At 36.0% G+C, this 21,483-nt stretch overlaps 1 protein-coding gene across 1 annotated transcript in view; it reads left to right on the top strand.

Moving 5' to 3' along the window:
- nkain2 (sodium/potassium transporting ATPase interacting 2) overlaps positions 1–21,483 on the top strand; it is a 209,210-nt gene that overhangs the window by 64,213 nt on the left and 123,514 nt on the right. The gene's annotated exons all lie outside the window — the stretch shown is intronic.

Genomic DNA, 21,483 nt, shown 5'->3' with positions numbered 1-21,483 from the left:
TCTTGGTGCTATCGGCATTCATCCTACTGTCGTTTTCGTGCCATTGTGTGTTAATTCAGCTTCTTAAAATGCAATATCACATTTTGTTCCCAATTCTGATGTGTATCTTCATGATTTTCCGCACTGTGTCGTTGCCACATGATTGGCTGATTGGATAATTGCATGATTGAGCAGGTGTACAGCTGTTCATATAAAGTAGACGGTGACTGTATATATAATTAGTGGAGGATGTGAGGAATAAAGAACGTCATTTGATTAAATGAGAATGGTTTCATTTTCAACTTATAATGAATCTAATGTACTTACTGTATGTATAATTTCCATGGACAGAAAAATATCAGCACATTAAAGATAAATATTTAGAGTTACTTACTACTAATTATTTATAGTAACAATTAGTCACACAGAGTTACCGGGTTCCACATGGGTTCACCTCCCATAAATATGCTGGTAGCAGGATTATAACTCTAAATCTGCCCTCGAGGTGAAAGAGTGTGTAAATATGTTTGCATGGTGTCTAGTGATGGACTGTGACCCTGAACGTAATGAAGCATTTACTGACGATAAATAAATAAATCTCTGCGAATTTGCTCACACCGAGATGACAACACTAAGCACCGCTAAAGCCGTGTTAGGGAATTTTCCTTTAAGAGCTTCTCTGGAAGTAATACTATAGCTTGAGGCAAAAGAGTAAAATGCCTCCACATGCAGCATTTGTTCCCTCAGGCAGAAGTGTTCATTGTACAACCATCATGAATAGATGAAAGGTGCGGGAATGATTATCAGGAGTAGCTCAGGAATACACTGGTGGCTGGAACAGCAGTGGAGTTGGCATCGTCTGCAGTTTATGGACAGTCTTTGTTTGTGTTGTGTTGTGGAAAATCAAATCAAATCAAATGCTGTTTTGTACTGTAGTTTTTTAATGCGTTTGTGGAAAGAGTAAATAATGGCTCATTGAGTAAACCTTTATACTGGATACACCAGGATATTGTTGACCAAAGGCAATTCTTTGGCTGGCTGATACTTACGAAGCTGCCCTTGGCAACTGGGTATGTATACAAGTACAGTCCAGATCTAGAACATTTTTAGTGAAGTGGCTAAGGTAGGACACGTTATATGGCCAAAAGTTGTAGTAGTAGTGGTAGCTCAGTGGTTAAGGTGATGGGCTACTGATCAGAAGGTCATGGGTTTGAACCCCAGGTCCACCACGCTGCCACTGCTGGGCCCCTGAGCAAGGCCCTTAACCCTCAGTTGATGAACAGAAACTGTGCACCAGGCTTTCATACCTGCCCTTAGTAATGCTTTTTTTTTTTTTTTTTTGGATAAACAGTGGAAATCTTTTCCAAAGGAATGGGGCAGTTGTAAGAGCAGGGATTAAAAAAACTGTATTCTCTGTATTTTGCTACTGGATGCATGATTCTCCCTTGAGATCAATAAAGTATCCATGCATCCATCCATCCATCCATCCAACTGGTTTCAGATGTCCAAACAGTTTTGTCCATATGAAGTAAACATGTTGTACAAATTTTAATTTTACATTCTTTTTAATGTTTGAAAATATTTAAAACACACTATTGTTAAGATAATTTTTTTTTTTGTATACATGACCACTATTTACAGGTAAGGCTTTTCATTCATTTTAAAACATATTTGGACCAAGCAGTGAACTCACCAGCCCTATTTAGTTTGCCATTAAGAAAATCTTTATGCATATACTTTATATGTATATCTACAATAACATGATGTATCAATCTTACAGTATATATGGATTATATTCTGATTGAATTCTGATTTATTTCCGCATACAGTAGCTTCAGTCCATTTTTTTGTCTATGGACATGTACAGTATAAATACAATTTAAAGACAATTTATAAAAAAGATCATATGAAGTTTCAGTTCCCGGGGTGGCAATTAATAATTTGGGGATATATATTTTTTTCCTATTCAATCCATACTGAATACATATTTGATATACTGTATAATAAGATACACATCCAGATTCAGTGATGTTCTGCTCCTGAACCAAAAACCATCCATTGTACAAATGATAAACCACTATTATAACATACTAAAATGAGATCCATATCAGTCAGCCTTAATCTGTATCAGCATTCAGGTTAGAGTTGACCTGAGTATCCAAGTGCTGAAAATACTAATTTGCCAGTGGATAAATCATTATCCAGATGAACAAGCGAACAGTTTTAGGAAGAACAAAGTGAGCAATAACGCCACGCAAAATGTTTTATAGTGCTTTGGAGTCATAATACAGTCAGTCAGACTGCAAACAGCATAATCCTGCAAGTTGAAGAAGGCTAACTTGCTATAATAATAGTGATGCACAATAATGGCAGTAATAACAGAGCAGTGGTTGACACTGTGAGCAACAAAAGCCATTGATCACCTTGAAAGGTACAAGGTAGATAGTTCTACACACACACACACACACACACACACACACACACACACACACACACACACACACACACACACACACACACACACACACACACACATACACAGACTGAGAGTCCAATGCATATTTGAATTCTACTGGGAAATTAATCTTCTAAAAATAGTCACTTTTGCAATGTTTTTTTATTATTATTAAAGGGCAACCTAATTTTATTAAAAATGTATATAAATTTGACTGAATGAGGGCAGCATGGTTCGTTTTTGTTTATTTCATACCAATTTGAAAGAAAATGTATAAGATATGAATAAATCTGTAGTCCCTGAAGCTATTCTTATCCTTAATAACTATTCATACTGTATTTGAATTGTAAAAAAAAAAAAAAATGGTTTCATATTTCCTGTATGGAGCTTTCACAAAATTGTGGTCTGTATTTTTCCTGATGATAGGAAAAACAAAGAGATCAACAATCAACTGAATTTCATTATTATTATTATTTTTTGTTGTTGTTGTTCTGAAAGCCTTTTTAAGGTATTTTCCTGTTTAACCTCTTGGGACCCGAATGTCCTCATATGAGGACATAACATTTTCTCACTTTAGACTTTATTGTCTATATATTTATTGTACCAAACTTATATGAGGACTGTTATAATTCTTTTGCGAAACTGCTTCCTTGAAAACACTGAGTACATTTATAGTTATCAGCTATGAATTAAGAGAAACAGTCAATAGAAATTGTCATGTACACAACAGTAGCATACGGGTCTCAGGAGGTTAAGGTAACAAGGTATCACGTATTAGAGATCCAGAACAATAGTCAGTCTCAAATCTGGTATCAGGCACAGGTCACGTGATCAGCAACAGGTCACGGGATATCAGAGAACCTAATAAGACAGACCACAGTAGAAACTGAACATGTGCTTTGTAAAGAAGCGGAAAAAAGACACACGAGTTTAAATACATACACAAATTAATCTGCAAACTGAACATTAATCATGACACATAGGAACAACAGACAAGTGGTAATACAGACAATACGGAAACATAAACCAAAACAAAACACGTGGTGATGCAGACAAAACAAACACAATGAAGTTAAATCCACAAGGGACACAAAGGAACCATCAGCTGAGCATGAACATGCAGAATGGTTTTACTCACAGCTATAAACTGTATTATTTTTTGATACATGATTGATTTGTGGTTTGGAACGAAATCATGCCGGCAATGATCCTGTCTTGCAGACGTGCAGAACCGAATATTTAGATCAAGTGGAAAAATTTTCAGATGTCTGCCTGAATTTTGACGGGATATGACTTTTAGATACAAAGCTGTTCATGTCTGTTCTGGATCCTGCCATCAAAACTCTTATTAATCCTCCTGAGCACTGATTTATAGTGGCACGTCTCATAGAGGTCTCTCTCCACATGTTGGCAGCTACCTTCCTATTCAATAACGTGACATTTCAGTTTAGCGACGTTTCAGCCGCCGGATTAGGGCCAATCATTATTTCGGTTCTTCAGGCAAGCCCATTTTTTATCTATTTATTTTTTTTGCTGCCTCATTGAAATTCAAACGAATATTGAAATGAATTGTGCTCATTAACTCTGAAGCCCATCATGATGAGTTTTATTCAGTTGCTGCCCCCTTTGTCCTGGAGCCATTAACAATATCGACATTTGTAGCAAACAAGTCTTTGTGCCTCGGGGACTTCTCTGGGTGAAATCATAGAAACTCCCAGTGTGGTTTCAGAGTACAGTCTTTTTTTCTCCTTGATTAATTTTTTAAGCACTTATAAGCACTGTGAGGATGATGCTATGGGTGGTCGTAATCTCTAAAAGAAAAATCTCAGGCATTAAAAAAAAAAAAATATATATATATATATATATATATATATAATTAATAATATAATTAATAATGTTATTATATATACAGTATAAGGGGGCACGGTGGCTTAGTGGTTAGCACGTTCGCCTCACACCTACAGGGTTGGGGGTTCAATTCCTGCCTCCGCCTTGTGTGTGTGGAGTTTGCATGTTCTCCCCGTGCCACGGGGGTTTCCTCCAGTCACGAACGCTGGAATAAAACAGTTCCAAATGCAGGATAGCAAAATAAACAGGGTTTATTAACAAAAAGACACGAAACATAACACGGACTAGAGACAGGACAAAACCACAGTAGATTCCGTGCTGCACAAGGCAACGCGGCACAGTTAAATAGACAGGGTAATCGCAATGAGAAACAGGTGTGTGGAAACAGGAGGAGCAGACAAGGGTGGTGTAGACACGTGACGAGGAACATAAACATAATGCACATGGCTGAGTCCTTACACCTCCGGGTACTCTGGTTTCCTTCTCCGGTCCAAAGACATGCATGGTAGGTTGATTGGCATCTCTGGAAAATTGTCTATCATGTGTGAGTGTGTGAGTGAATGAGAGTGTGTGTGTGCCCTGTGATGGGTTGGCACTCCATCCAGGGTGTATCCTTCGGATAAGCGGTAGAAAATGTGTATATATAAGTGTAAATGAAATTAAATGTGTAATCCAAACAATTAGGCAGGAGACCTTATATGTGCCTTAAAATGGTTTTTGGTGCTATCCACTTTCGGATGTTGTCACTGACACTTAATTCTGAGTGCTAAACCTGCACAGCTAACGGCCCCTTTTGGCAGCAAATGACCGTTGAAATACTAAATTGAGGTATTATTGCAAAAATGGGTACATCATTGCAAAAATGACTGCAGTATTTCTGGAGAAGCATTCCCCTGCCATCTGTGAATCTCAGAGGTTTATTTCGTATGATATCTTAGAGATCTGGTGCTTTTATGAGCTTTTATTTGGTTTTGTACAGCACATATAGCACAACCTTGTTGTAATTTTTACACCCAGTTTTAGGAATCTTAAGGAATTTTTCCTTGCTGTAGTCACCTCAGGATTGATTATTAGGGTTGCATACAAATCTAAATTTCAATATATGTCTAATATTAAACCTTAAAATTTCAATTCTATATTTCTCATGTTCTGTTAAGCTGCTTTGAGACAATGTCCATTGTTAAAAGCACTAAACAAATAAATTTTAATTGAATTGTATATCTAAAGATACAATAAATAATCTAATATTATTTAATTCATAGCTAGAGATTCATGATTATTTCGCACTGATATCAACTGGAATCAAGTGACTAAAAGATTATAGACTGAAGGCAAAATATAGTTTCATTGCTTGAACTAAATGTAATTCAAACAAGTTGCTAATTACTAAATTAAATTAAATTAAATTAAATTAAATTAAATTAAATTAAATTAAATTAAATTAAATTAAATTAAATTAAATTAAATTAAATTAATGGGGGGCATGGTGGCTTAGTGGTTAGCACGTTCGCCTCACACCTCCAGGGTTGGGGGTTCGATTCCCGCCTCCGCTTTGTGTGTGTGGAGTTTGCATGTTCTTCCCATGCTTCGGGGGTTTCCTCCGGGTACTCCGGTTTCCTCCTCCGGTCCAAAGACATGCATGGTAGGTTGATTGGCATCTCTGGAAAATTGTCCGTAGTGTGTGAGTGTGTGAGTGAATGAGAGTGTGTGTGTGCCCTGTGATGGGTTGGCATTTCATCCAGGGTGTATCCTGCCTTGATGCCCGATGACGCCTGAGATAGGCACAGGCTTCCCGTGACCCAAGAAGTTCGGATAAGCGGTAGAAGATGAGTGAGTGAGAAATTAGTTAGGTAAATCAATATTGTAATAACATTGTAAAATCTCATGAGGATGGAAACTCTAGCCTAGAAAACATGTCTTTGGACCTGGGAGAGCAAATCAGAGTACCCAGAAGAAACCTGTGAAGCACAAGAGGAACAGCAGATTTAGTTGCTAGCTAGTTAGCTATTCAACAAAATATTGAAGTTAAATATGAAGTATGAAATCCACTGTATGAATTTGGTGCATGAGCTCACCTTCATTCAGCCAAGACTCTAACAAGTGGGGATGTGGCAGTTTAGTGTTTAAAGTGTTGGGTTAGCTTGGGGTAATCGCAGGTACGCTAAACTGCCACTGCTGGGCCCCTGAGCAGAGGCCCTCAATTGTATAAAATGAAATAAAATTGTAAATCACTCTGGATAAAGTTGTCTGCTAAATGACAGAAATGTAAATTGTGCAGATGAAGCTCCATAAATGATTTTTCAAAACACACCTCAGTTTATTGCTCATGTTTACTCAGGAAAGAAATCCCTCATGTGCTCACCTTCACTCGAGGCAATAAAGTGTTCAAGTCACCTGAAAGAAGTCAAGGAGAACTAAAGGTTGTTTTCCTATTTCCTGTGTATATCTTCACATTTTTACATTGCAACAAGACCGAAACGAAGAATTCTTTATATCGTTTGCTGAAATGACTTCGAAGCTAATAAAAATCTTTTTGTACTAACATGGAAAGGTTTTTTTTTCTACATTAGTGTTGCTGAAGCCTCGCTGTGGATACAGGTCAAAGAGCGAGCGGTCGGAAGGACAGTTGTGCCTAGCAGATAATGAACAACATTTTTCATGTTCAGCTGTGTGCTCTGACAGCAGCTACGGAAGCTCTCCATGGAATAAAAAAAAAAAAGAAAAAGAAAAAAAAGTCCCTGCACTTAAACACATAGTTTCTATCACAACACAAGGAGACAGACGTTGGAAATCATGAGCATGGTGCGTGACAAATGGCGTGTGTAGCCTCGAATGTCAGACATGCGTCATCCGCAGCAGAGCGTCAATGCCGAGCGCAGGCCAAATCACTGTGACAGCTTTGGAGTCGTGTGCATTTTTTACCGCAGCCTCTAATTGGCCGCATGCAAATGCGCGTCCTCAATATATGCTCCAGTGGCAGGTTGTGCAGAGTACACAGAGTCATGTCTTTTTTTATTTAAGCTGTCTACCTAGATGATACTTCTTTTTTTTTTTGGAATAAGTGCATGGTTTTTGTCACTTTTGCTTAAACGGTGTCCTTAAAGAGATTCCAACAATGTCAGCATCACAAGCGAGCGGCTGAAAGTATTTGCTCGGGACGTTTGAAATCATTTCTTTCCTTCTGGGTAATCAGAAAAATATTTCTGCCAGAACAAGTTAGGACATTTTTTTTAAAGGTTAAGATTTTTGAAATACATTTTCCTGAAAATAGATGCTTTTAAGCTTAAAAATGTCATCTATGGCTGAAAAAAGGCACTGTCGAGTATAGAATAAAACAAAATGGAATGTGAGAATGAATGGAATTTTTAAGAACTGCACATCCTGAAATGTTCTATTCTTCAGTTAATAGCTAAGTTTATGTTATTACTTACATGATAGTACCCAGGATAACTGAAGAAATCTGTATAATGCATTTTAGTCATTATTCTATGGAATAAACACACAACGCTATTGACAGTAGAACTTAGTGTCAGTGACAATAAAACTTTAGTGTAAAAAAAAAATCTTTACTGAAATCTGTCCTCTTTACCACGTACTGCATCTCTAGTACAGAAAAGCTTAATTTTTTTAACACATAGGTCTTGTTTTTATGTACGACCAGTAAAAGATGTGGACATCCATTAAATGCTTTAAAAAAACATACACACAATATTAAGATGTAGATAGCATATTGAGACGAAGACACCAAAATAACAAACCGAATGATTTTTAAGTGTCGATGAAAAACAGTGTTTACATACGACCTAAAAAAGTATAATCCCTTATTTTCTAATCCCTAAACAATTAGAAATAAAAATCATAATGAAACAGATGGATAATAAGGAAAAATCTGAATGTCACATTTAGAATTTGATCACTGCGTGTGTCTGGATGTGTGTAAAAGTTAAAGTACACACTGATCAGTGTATTCACTGTGTGAATAATACTATAATCTAGTCATACTACATCCGCCACATTGGCTTGGTCATGTGACCTATGACCTATGACTATCCTCGTCACAACATCACAGAACATTTGTTAGATTTATTTCCTGTAGGTTTGCACTCCTTACCCCTCACCTTCTCCGGATTTCTCCTCCATTCCGACACTAGAGATCTACTATAGGGACTTATCAATTGTGTATATGGTGGGCCCCATAAATCTGAGACCATCACTGAAAATGCTTCCTATTCTGCATTCTTTTCGAACTTAAAATAAAATCGGACAATTCTCATTACTTATTGTAGCATCAGCCAGCAAATAACTTGAGTAAAAATTAGATTCTAAAAATAGCATATTAACCTATTAACCTTTTATTAACGACACCGAACTGCGGTCAGACTTCTGTTACAGAAAATAAACAAAAGCGAATCAGCATTTTATCGCTTTTCCAATTCCAATTTTATGTCACTTACACATAGAGAGACAGTGTCACTGAAGAAGAGACATGAGTCTGAGCTAGAGGTACAGTAGCCGAGCTGAAGATGTTGAGGTTCTCTTTGGGAACGACAAGATTGGACAGGTTTAGTAACGAGTACATCCGAGGGACAGCTCATGTTGGACGTTTGGGGGACAAAGTTAGGGAGACCAGATTAAGATTGTTTGGACATGTTCAGAGGAGGGAGAGTGAGTATATCGGTAGGAGAATGTTGGACATGGAGCTGTCAGGCAGGAGGCAAAGAGGAAGGCCAAAGAGGAGGTACAGTATATGGATGTAATTAATGAGGATATGAAGCTACTGGGTGTAAGTGTTGAGGATGCAGAAGATAGGATTAGAGGGAAAGAGATGATTGGCTGTGGCGACCCCTGAAGGGAAAAGCCGAAAGAAGAAGATGTCACTTACACATATGAAAATAGAGACAGAATAAAAATAGTCAAAAAATGAAATTTAAAATGACAAAAATAAATGGAAATAGAAATAAAGCATAATAATCTGTATAATAACATGGAAATGAAGTGGAATTCTTTGCACTAGGTTTAAATTTTTTAAAATACACTGAAATATAAATGCATATCTAAAGTCATGCTGTCTGACCCGAATTTTAGCAGCGGTGTGTGTGTGCGTTAAGTATCAGAAAACTATCTATTAGGTTAAAAAAAGGCTTCCTAATATTGTAAGTTTATCATGAGCTTTAATGATTCGGGTTCCTTTGTTACCTACAGCAGGGCTTCTTGAACCTTTTACAGCCAGGGGCCTGTAAGAAACAAAAGGAAGGGCATTATTATGTGCATATCTCACACTGCTGGCTGGCTCTTATGGCAGTGAAGGATCCCGGCGGATCTAAACTGCCTACATCTTTCTGTTCTTTCATCGACCTGGCTGCATTTTTTTTCTCTTTCATCCTCCCTAGCAATCCTCTTTCGCTGCTTTTGTTCAGAATTTTTCTCTGTGATGTTTTGCTCTGTTTCGGCTGCTTCTTTGATGATTTTATAATGTACTGTCCTTTCTCCTGTCTAATCATTTCTCTTATGTGGGTTTATAGAAGTTTCATAGCTCAGGAAAGGACGCAGCCTGAAGTTTGTCAGCATGCAGTAAAGATTATGATAAAAATGTAGTGTGTTTGCGTCTCTGAAACGTTCTGAAATGGTAGATTATTACTTAAAGTTTTAGTTAGGGATGTAAAAAGATACCATTTTGTTAGTCACAAAAGTGATAAATCTAAATATACACATTGATTTTTGGAAAAGCGTGCCAGCTGGAACGGTCTTGTCTTCTTGGTAAATTGCCAAAACAATGTGTGAAGTAAGAAAAAAAAAAACGTGTGGAAGATACTCACCATCAAGAGCTTTCTGAAATCGCCTGTGGGAAACTGTGGTGCCTGAGATGGCTGGCTTCTCAGAGGTTGCACTAATGTTTGATTGAAAAAGACACAACAGTCAAAGGCGGTGCGGTGCAAATCCGACAAACAGAGCCTTTGTTCTTTGAGATTTTTTTGTGCGGCAGCTCACTGAGTATGTAGACGTAGACATAACACTGGCTCAGAGATCTGGTAAACATTAAACAAAACTGTTGGAGCTGAGAATGTTCTCTCAAACAATTCACTTAATAATCAGGCATGGACAAGTGATTAGATAGATTATGTTTGTATATGCAGTTACAGATAGATAGATAGATAGATAGATAGATAGATAGATAGATAGATAGATAGATAGATAGATAGATAGATAGATAGATAGATAGATAGATAGATAGATAGATAGACAGACAGACAGACAGACAGACAGACATTTTATTGATCACATAGGAAATTCAATAGGAATGACGCATTATAATTACAGCATATTTGTAGGTAGCTAAATAAGTAGGTAGATAGATAGATAGATAGATAGATAGATAGATAGATAGATAGATAGATAGATAGATAGATAGATAGATAGATAGATAGATAGATAGATAGATAGATAGATAGATAGATAGATAGATAGATAGATAGATAGACCATTGATCATGAAAGGAAATTGAAGAGGGAGGATGCTTTATAATTATTATTGTAAACTTTATTGTTGATAGACAAACAGACAGACAGACAGACAGACAGACAGACAGACAGATTTTATTTATCCCATAGATACCTTTCTTAAAATCATGTATTAGTACCTCATCATGACTTAATATTACAAATAAATAAATAAATAAAAACAGACATTTTGTGTGTGTCAGTACGCTGTATTCTTTTTCATCAGAAGTGCAGAATTTCCCTAAGCCTCAGCCACTTAGAGCATAAAGTATACTAGTACTTTAATGAGAAATGAATGGAGAATGACGCAAAACAAGCTGTCAGCGTTTGCTAAAGAATAACAGTAGATTATGAAAGTAATCAACACCATCCAACCAATGATATCTGTATAAGCATCTGTATATGGCAAATTATAGAAACAGTTTAAAACGATGCATGTTTAATTCATATTCTTTCTCCTAGAGGATGTTTGATGTAATTTACACCTTTGGTACATGTTAATTGATACATTAACTAACAAACATGTACTAACGTGTATTTATGGTGGTCCTTATTCAGGCATGAATTAATAAGATTAACATTGTAGTTAAGGTTCATTAGTCTGTGATTAGTACATACCTTATTAATTATTTCTTTCTAAGTAAGAATAAATTCAGATATTACTGCAGGATTATAGTGTTATCGATGGCTAATAACAATAACGGGTATCTAAAGTAACACATCATTTAGTTGGACAGAATTTCTGGTTTTACTTGTGATGTAAAAGATAAAAGCCTGGTTAGTGTCTTCAATTTGTTTAACTTCACTATGTACAGGAGTTCACTATGTGTCATAAGTAGGAGTGTGACAGGACAACCTTGTACTGAACAATACTATCATTAGTGATTCATATGCCCACATGTCATCAGTCATCCATGCAGAGTAATGAAACTGTTAAAAAACTATAACTATAGTAAAATACTATAGATAGATAGATAGATAGATAGATAGATAGATAGATAGATAGATAGATAGATAGATAGATAGATAGATAGATACTTTGTTGGTCTCTATGGAAATTCCTTGTTTGTCACACCACAGCATTACATTTAAAGCTACATATCAAATGAAATATTGCACATATAACTGTATACACGTGCGGCACGTGCGGCTTTTAACACATATTTACCACCATTCACTCTATTTATACATTTTCCTGTCATGTGTCTTTTATATCTTTTATTTTTTCACATTAGTTTCTATGTAAATTATGTAGCATGTCACCCGACGTGAATAAAATCCTACTGATTTGTTCATCACTGTCATAGAAATTTTTTTCACATTAACCATGATAAAGATCCTGTGCTCAAGATGAAGCTTTTTAGGAGAAGTGTCCAGGGTTTTTAAAGGATTTTCCTGATTAGTGTTCTCTCTGTAGCCTGTGTACCCTAAAGCTCGCTCACTCACTAGTGTCTGAATTGAGCGTACACTCTGTTCAGCCTACCAGACTTGATTGATTGGCTTTTGTCTCGCTGATTAGAACAGGCTCTTGTCCTTACACACCAGAAGAAATACAACACACAAAAAACGAATGAAAGAGAAAGAAAGAAAGACAGTGACAAACCTTTCTTTAAAAAAACAAACAAAAAATAATTTCAATTAGAATTGCTGAAGTGAGCACTTTACTCAAATCAGCCCTCTTTACCACATACTGCATCTCTAGTAGAGAAAAGCTTAATTGTAGCACATAGGACTTGCTTCTATTTATGAACAGTAAAAGATGCAAACCTCCATGAAATGCTTTTTAAATATACACATATGTAGAAAGCATATTGAAAGCGGAACACCAGGGTCGGTATTCATAAAGAGTTTAAGAATGATCTCAGAGAACTCTTAATTATGCTTAAACCTTTCTAACTATGAATCTTATCTTAAGAGTGATTCAGGACCGACCACAGAGCGACTCTGAGCAAGGAAAAGACAACAACTTTTATCTTAAAGAGTAGGCGGAGCTAAACCCGTTACTAGGTATGACACATTCTTTGGAAGACCGTGATTGGTTGTCCAATAAAATAAGCCGTGCTGTTTAAATCTGGTTTATAATAAACCTTCACTTTGTCTCTATGTTAAGATATTTGAGCCTATATCGTGTAGGGATTACGTTCGTGACCGATCATATTAGACATGTTCTAAAGTCTGTATGTTATGAATGTAATAAATTTAATGTAATTGTAAATGTAAACATCTCCGACTACAGTGCAGAAATGTCATAGAGACAAATTATATCTTTTCTGCCACTGTGGCATTTAAGCTTTGTTTGGGAGATGTTAGCGTATCTCTAAATGACACAGCGGCAGAATCTACATTTAAATATATATATTTCTATGATTTGTCAAAGATGTTATCCCTAATATGATTGGTCACAAAAATAATCCCTACACAATCTAATGTGTATCATTTTATTAACTCACAATCATTAAATATTGTATACAACACATATCTTCTTCCTCATTTTTCTCCTCTGCTAAAGAAACTCTTAAACATCTTAAAATTCAAAAGTTTTTTGACCTTATGAGCCCTTTTAAGGGTTAAGATGCGTTATGAATAACTTGTGTCTTTACTAGGATCATCTCTTAAATTTTAAGGGGAAAATTTAAGAATTTTCCCATATTTCTAAGAATTTTCTTCGAATTTTGTTACTAGGTGAAACAATTTACACCAAGAAATTTCATGAATACTCCCAGAACACAGAAGTGTTGATAAAATACTGTGTTTACATACAACCAAAAAAATATCAAGTATAATCCATTAATCTTTTAATAAAACAATCAAATATAAAAATCCGATTGAAACAGATGGATAATCCAGAATAATCTGCATGTCACCTTTAAAATTTGATTACTTTTTATACACAGTGGGGTCCATAAGCCTGAGACCATGATTGGGACTCTATCAGTGTTATTTAAATATGTGCTTTGACAAAAGGGATAAGACTCAAGGACTTTTTTCTTCTTTTTTTTTTAAACAATATAATAAATAGTGACCTAGAAGAAGCATACTGAATATTCAAAATATTGAAAATTTCTTTTAATTGTTTTAAATCTTTTAAAATACTAAAACTGTGTTTAGTTCTAAATATGGCAGTGCAGTCTCAGACATTTTGGTTCTCTCTGGTTAACATTCACAATCTGATTTACTAAAAGTGGGCTATAAAATGTGCAAAAGTTTATCATTTTTATAAAAGATAGACAGACAGAAAGAAGTTTTCTTATCTAAAAATCATCTATCTATCTATCTATCTATCTATCTATCTATCTATCTATCTATCTATCTATCTATCTATCTATCTATCTATCTATCTATCTATCTATCTATCTATCAGGAACAATGATTACAAGCTGAAGATAATACCGATGTGTATTTACCTTCTTGAAGTCATGTATTGGTACATCATTAGTAAATCCTGACTTGCTTATGACTCAATATTACAAATAAATAAATAAAAACATCCATTTTGGGTGTGTCAGTGCTCTGTATAATGCTGCCCATGATCAAAAAGACAGAAATATTACGATATGTGTCTATATCCAGATAACTTTGTATCAGAAACAAATAACAAGCAAATCTTGAATATTGTAATATTTCTCATTATTATTCGCATTGTTTCAAGTTGAAGCCGTCACACCTGCTATTTCCAACCATATTGTTGCCTCTAATTGCTGGAGTGTTATCTGGAGAAGCTGTCACATTGTGTGAACCTGTCACACCAAACCAGGATGAACAGAGCCTCGGGGGCCGTATTAGTGATAATGGGGACGTCCTGTCTTCAACCAGGGCACTCAGTGGCAATCTATCCAAACGGCTGCTCACCCTTTACTGTCCATTTCACTGAAATATCTCAAAGTTTTAACCCTTTTTACCAGTACACTGATGCCCCAATCGATCAGTATAAACAAATGAATTATTTAGATAAATTTACACCAAATTTTAGTGGTTGAAGATAAAACACCTTCAAGTTTCAGATGTTTATTAACAAACACTTTGGGCATCTCAGAGAGCAGAAATGGGTTTGGTATCTCTATTTAATTTCATAGATAGAAGATAGAAACTGTGTGGGGAAAAAATGGAACATTTTAGTTTTTTTGGAACTTTTTTATGGATATATTGCCCCTAGCAGACTCAGGGGAAATAAATAAATAAATACGAAAACTATCAGATCCTTGACCTTCTGATAGTCTTCTGTCATATAAAGTATTAAGCCACTGTGAAGTGTGACATGACAAAGAAATCCAGTGGTAAACATGGACACAACAAACCAGTTTAAAATAAGTTTATATACTATTTAAATGAGCCCCATTATATTTAATGTCACCCGATTTGGAACGGGCAAATTGCAATATGAAAGAAGAAATATCACATAAAATGTGGAAAACATTGTAGGAAAAATAATAAAATTAAAAATTAAAATAACGACCCTTTGATTAAATCGTTTCTGAGCATATGTGTCCTTTTTCCATTTTTTAATGAGTCTGTAATGATTAATTATTTTTCTGTCATTTTGTATTTTCCCCTTTTTAATGAGAATATAATGAAAAGATGAAAAGCAAACATTTATTTATTCGAATTTTTTTATACTTTTTTGTAACAAGACTATAATGGAGAGCATATATTTATATTTGTTATTAATTGTTTCTTTTAGGAGCTGCTAGTGAAACATTTGACTTTTCTCCATAAAGCATCTATCTATAATATGAAGATACGGTTTATTTTCGCGGCTGTTTTTTCACTACGCTTCTCAACTATCACGGAAATTCAGAAGTGCATAAGTTTATGCTCTGTTTGTTTTGCTTTCTTTCTGTTCTACACCTCTGAATGCTTCTGAAAGTGGTCTAATGCAGTGATTCCCAACCCCCGGCCGGTCCGTGGACCTGTTAGTACCGGGCCTTGAAATATTCCCAGAATTTTTTTTTATAACAATAATAATAATTGTCTTTTTTATGACATGCTATGACATGTCATGTTATTTAATCCAAAACATAAACAATAAATAAATTAAAATGTGTTTCTTTGAGCGCCTTGCAATTGCTTAGCAACGTGTCGTATCTGAACGGACTGCAAAAAAGCGCGGTGCACCTGAAGTGACTGAAGTATGTGGAGAGATGAGCGGGCCTCAGCAAACTTCAATGGCTAATTTCATTGCGGGCAGTTCTGGTAAAAGGAAAGGTGATGAGCAACTCGAAAATAGCGAGAGAAAAAAAAGTCAAGCTTCAATTGTAAATACGACACCTCATACATTAGGTATGGATTTACGACAATAGGCGATTCCGTGGCGCCAAATCCGTTGTGTGTTATTTGTGGTGAAAAACTCTGCAATGAAGCCGCCAAAACTTCAGCGGCACTAAACCACCAAACACCCAACTCTCAAAGACAAAACTGAGGAGTTTTTCGAAAGAAAGAAACGTGAGTTGGATGCTCAGCGGCAAGTTTTGATATCCTCAACATCAGTAAACATAGCTGCAACAAAGGCGTCATATCTGGTTGCTCACCGAATAGCTAAAGCTAAAAAAAAACTTTACAATCGGAGAAGAGCTAATTTTGCCGGCTGCAAAAGATATTTGCCAGGAACTTTTGGGGGGAAAAGCAGCTGTGTTGCCACCATGTTCATTATATGCAATTAAATGATAGTCTGTTACTGTTTTACACAGTGATATGTTCCAAAAGATGCATCTTAAAATTGAGACTGGTCCCTGGAATTTTTTTATGAATAAGCTGGTCCCTGGCACAAAAAAGGTTGGGAACCCCTGGTTTAATGTACCCTCACACCAGCAGAAAACTTTCCCCCAATAAATGTTTTCATAGCATCATGAAGAGCTTAAGTGTCAATATTTCACAGCCTGGATTCTCAGCTTTAGTTGGTTTCTGTTGAATCTGTTAAGGAAACAGATGGTAAAACATCAGCCATCTTTTAAGCCGTCTGCTTTATGAAATGATTAGTGAGGCAGCGTGGAGAGGTGCCAAAGCAACCGGAAAGAATGCACAGGATTTAGGTATGTGGAGTAAAAAAAATGTGCTCTGCAATTATGGTGAAAAAAATAAAGCCTGCTCCAGAGGTGTCATCAAGTGCTGTGAGCCTCTGCAAAACATTACAACGTAGTGCGCAGAGGGTTCTGGGGGTTTACCGTCGAAGTAAAGACTTTCCACCAAAATACAAACCATGCCCACCTATGCTGCATGACAAGAGCACTGAAATGTCTTAATTAACCATATCCTTCTTAATAACTTTGCCCAAGTGAGGCGTGCCAGCGGTGTTCCGTGTCAGCAGAGCCGTGTTTATTATGATGGATGATGCAGAGAGTGTGTGCAGGATACACACGCTTGCCAGATGTACGCTAGCCGTGGCTTGTAGTTTGGGAGAGACAAGAGGAGACGAGTCTCGAGGGGGTGGTCACCAGCTGGTCAGCGCTGCACCCATGACAGCAGGCGCTGATTAACTCTGTTCTGCTCACTAGCTAGTAATAGATGGCACATTGACCTAGACCATCTTCTACTGTTTTACAGCAGTATGTTGTATAATGTGCTTCACACCATGGAGAGTTGATGGCACGTTGTCATTTAATTAATGATACCAACAAGATGGGATTCATTCATTCATTCATTCATTCATTCATTCATTCTTTCATTTGTTCTTTCATTCATTCTTAGCTGGTTTGGTGAGGAAATTGTTACTAAGTTTTTTTTACATGTTTTTAACTATTTCTACAATTTTCAATTGAATTTTCATTTTTTTTTACTTTTTACAAGTATATCCGTCTGCCAGCAGAATGGTAATCGAGTTATCAGACATTTTCAATCAGTATAAACAAATGAATGATTTTCTAGCTGTAAGTCCGATCAAAAACGAGTCAGAACTCTGTTGGTTTCAGTGTGAGATGCTTGTTTTCCACTCTGTTGATAACATTACATTGAATTTTAATGGCTGAAGATAAGCATCTTCAAATTTTAAAAGATTATAGAGAGAGAGAACGGGGGGCATAGAAGCCTTTTTTATCGCCACATTTACATTACAGCACAGTGGAATTCCTTTCTTTACATAACCCATCTGAGGAGGTTGGGGTCAGAGTGCAGGGGCAGCCTGTGATGGGCCTTGAACCCCGATCCTTGAACCCTCAATCAACAACCCAGAGCCTTAACCAGTTGAGCCAAAACTGCCCCATTTGTTCATTATGAACAAACATAACTTGGGGCATCTCAGAGAGCAGAAATGGGTTTGATATCAACATTTACTTTGAAAATAGCAACATTTGTTTGGAAAAACAATGAACATTTTTGTTTTTTGGAACATGTTTTTTGGAACATTGGAGTATGATTTTATTGTCCCCGTGCAGGCTTCTTAAAGCTGCGAGTGTCTAGTTTCATATAAATTATTAAGCACCATATATATATATATATATATATTTGGAATTAGTAGACTAGGTAAGATAGTTATGAAACTCCAAATTCTAGGTTTCTACTTTCATGTGATCCACAAACCACCACAGTATATACTGTATATACAAAGCAGCTCAATGATGAAAGCAAAAACAACAAAATAGGCAGAAAGTCCATTTCTTGGCCTCGGGTAAAATGAGTTACTTAAGTACTTAGAATAATAAGAAAAGTTTCCTGAATCATTCATTTTGAACAGATTGTAATTGTTAACAGATGCTCCAGTACAGGCGGATGATGAATCCGTGGCATGAAGTGATGTCCAGTTATGTCACGATTATCTGTAGATTTGTTTTTCTCTCACTAAGTGTGTGAACATAGTCATACTGACATCTTAACATGACTCACACAATGTGTTTGACACTGAAGCCAACTCACAGCTTTTTGAAAAAAAAAATCAAAAACACATGCTCAGGTTAAACATTGTCTAATATTATGACATTATGGGTTTTCAACATTTAATATAAAGCCAATATCAAGAGAAAATCAGTAGTTCGACAACCATAGAAAGAATATTAACACTGATTTTTATTGTTTTCACTAGGTATGTTTAAACCTAGCATCTATATAAATACTTATGGATCCCACAACCTTCTGCACTACACACAACAGACATGGTGTGGCAAGACTGACCATATGATGAAAACTGACTTAACTAAGGTAATCATAATCTTTAAGTACAACACACAATCACCTCAGTTAAACATACTGAGGTAAAAAAAAATGCTGCTAGCCAGATTTGTGTAATATATTTTACTTACAATACAAGGACAGATCAGCAAAGCTCAACAAAACAAAATGACCAACACTGTGCAGAAGAAGTCATAAATGGCTGCCCACTGCTCTGGGTGTGTGTTCATGGTGTGTGTGTGTGCACTTTGGATGGGTTAAATGCGGAGAACAAATTCTGAATATGGGTCACCATCCTTAGCCATATGTCACGTCTTTATGGGTGCAATAACATGGGAGAACATATGATATATATCCTTTTTTTTTGGGACCAAGCTTTACTCTTACATTAACCCTTTCTATGAATACACTGGTCTTCGATTCTATTGTCTCCGACACTTCCAATCAGGACTAATAAATAAATTTATCGCTTCCTGTTGGGTTCGTGTGTGTAGAGTACCATGACTCTGTGTGTTTAGCTGCTGGTGAGCAGGGCGAAGGGAAAGGGTAGGGATGTGAGCTCCCAGCTGTTCAAACAATTCACACCTCTCTACGATAACACTGGTACAGAGATAAAACAGACGGGACAACTGAAGTGTTTTAGATAGTAAAACATTGTGTACGACTGCCACAATAAAAGGTTTCCATTGAAATCTTTAGTATGCTAGGTAAAAAAATTACTAATAAACATAAAAACCTGCAAATTCTTTAACCCCTGTGTGTCTGCTTTCATTACCATTACAGTGAAGAGTGATGTCACAAATATTAAATTAAGTGAAATAAAAACAGGCTTTAAAAAACAAAGAAAGAAAGAAAGAAAGAAAGAAAGAAAGAAAGAAAGAAAGAAAGAAAGAAAGAAAGAAAGAAAGAAAGAACTTCCCTGCAACTTTAAATTAAAAAATAAAATAGCTGAGTGTTGATCTCATTTAAACAATTCAATTCAAATATATATTCATTCATTCATTCATTCATTCATTCATTCATTCATTCATTACCTCGGGTCACGGGGAGCCTGTGCCTATATATGTGTGTGTGGTGTGTATGTATATATATATAATTTCTTTCTTTCTTTTTTTAACAATATACATTGTCATAAAACAGCATTTTACACGAATATATAAGTTCAGGATATAAATGATAAATTTTCAATTTGAATTGAGCCATAATGAGCAAACCACAGGTGACAGTGTGGAGGACAAACTCCCTGAGATGATATGCACTGCTTGGGGCAGTGGTAGCTCAAGCAGTTAAAACTCTGGGTTGTTAATCGTGGTTCAAGCTGCAGCACTGCCGAGCTTCCACTGTGGCCATTGAACAAGGCCCTTAACTCTGTCTGCTCCAGTGGTGCTGTGTCATGTCTGACTCATTCTTACACCGACCTTAAAAGTTGGGATATACAAAGAAAGAATTTCACTGTGCTGTATTGTGTGACAAAATAAAAGTTTATTATTTTACGAGGAAAAAAAACTTTGATAGGAACCGGATCTGTGTGTCACTGGTTAGTGTGATTATGTCATTTCCCTTATATAACCTTTTACTACAGTAAAAATAATCACATTAGGCTATATTCAACTTGCTTGCTTGATCAAACTTGAAGAGAAAAGTTAGGAAGGAAAAAATAACAACTTGATATGAGAGACATCTTATGTGATTGAGAGGAGAGTTTACGAAAGATTGTTACTGCTACATAAAAATAGGAAAATAATTCTCTTGATGTATTTTTTAATATTACACTTGAAAGTCATCTATTTATCATAGTATTGGTACTCCAGGCCAGTTTTTTGTGAAGAGATACATTGCAGGCTATAGAAAGCAAGCAAGGTCTCAGAAGCCATTAGCATTAGCTCTGCTATTCCCAATGGCACTGGGTAAACCTTCACTGGGAATAAGACCTGACATTTTTCTTCTCCTTGCCTCTGAAGTACTATTGCTTGTTGAACCCAGAAGCTGGCCTTGTCACTTTTAATTTGCAAGCTATCTGTGCTATTGCGGAACGGTGGCAAGTCCCTCATTTCAGCCCCAATTAACCTTCATGTTCTGGTCACTACTTAGAAATAGATGTATCGTTGACCTGAGGTGAATGTCTAAATGGACTGTAGCATAAATACAGCATTGAATATGATTTTTCATGCTCGTAAAAGAAACTGAAGCGAGAACATGAACTTCCATGACTGTAAGATGCTGTATGTGTAGGTGTGAGGCGGCGAAGGCAAGGGCAAAATAAAGTGTTTTTTTTTTTTTAAAGCAAGTCATTAGAATTATAATTTTGTGTCCATTCAATGTATATTTCCTTCACAATTCTTCATACTTGATACTTTCTAAATAGCTTAAAGTTTTTTCTCTTTTTTTTTTGGCAAAATTCAGACAGGCATTTAGGGTCCTATAAATAAGAACTACTTTTTGTATCCTTTTAACCAGTACACTGGTGTTACTTTGTGCTAGTGGAATAGAAAAAAGACTTCTGGGATATTTTCAATCAGTATAAAGAAATAAATTATTTTACCACCACAATTCTGATATAAAATAAAAAATTCAGGACTTTGGTTTTCAGTTTGAGACATGTTTTCCCCT

The sequence above is a fragment of the Tachysurus fulvidraco genome, chromosome 16 (genome assembly GCF_022655615.1).
Source record: "Tachysurus fulvidraco isolate hzauxx_2018 chromosome 16, HZAU_PFXX_2.0, whole genome shotgun sequence".
Taxonomy (NCBI): Eukaryota; Metazoa; Chordata; class Actinopteri; order Siluriformes; family Bagridae; genus Tachysurus; species Tachysurus fulvidraco.
The sequence above is the reverse complement of the archived record's forward strand: the minus strand, read 5'-3'. Positions and strand labels throughout refer to the sequence as shown.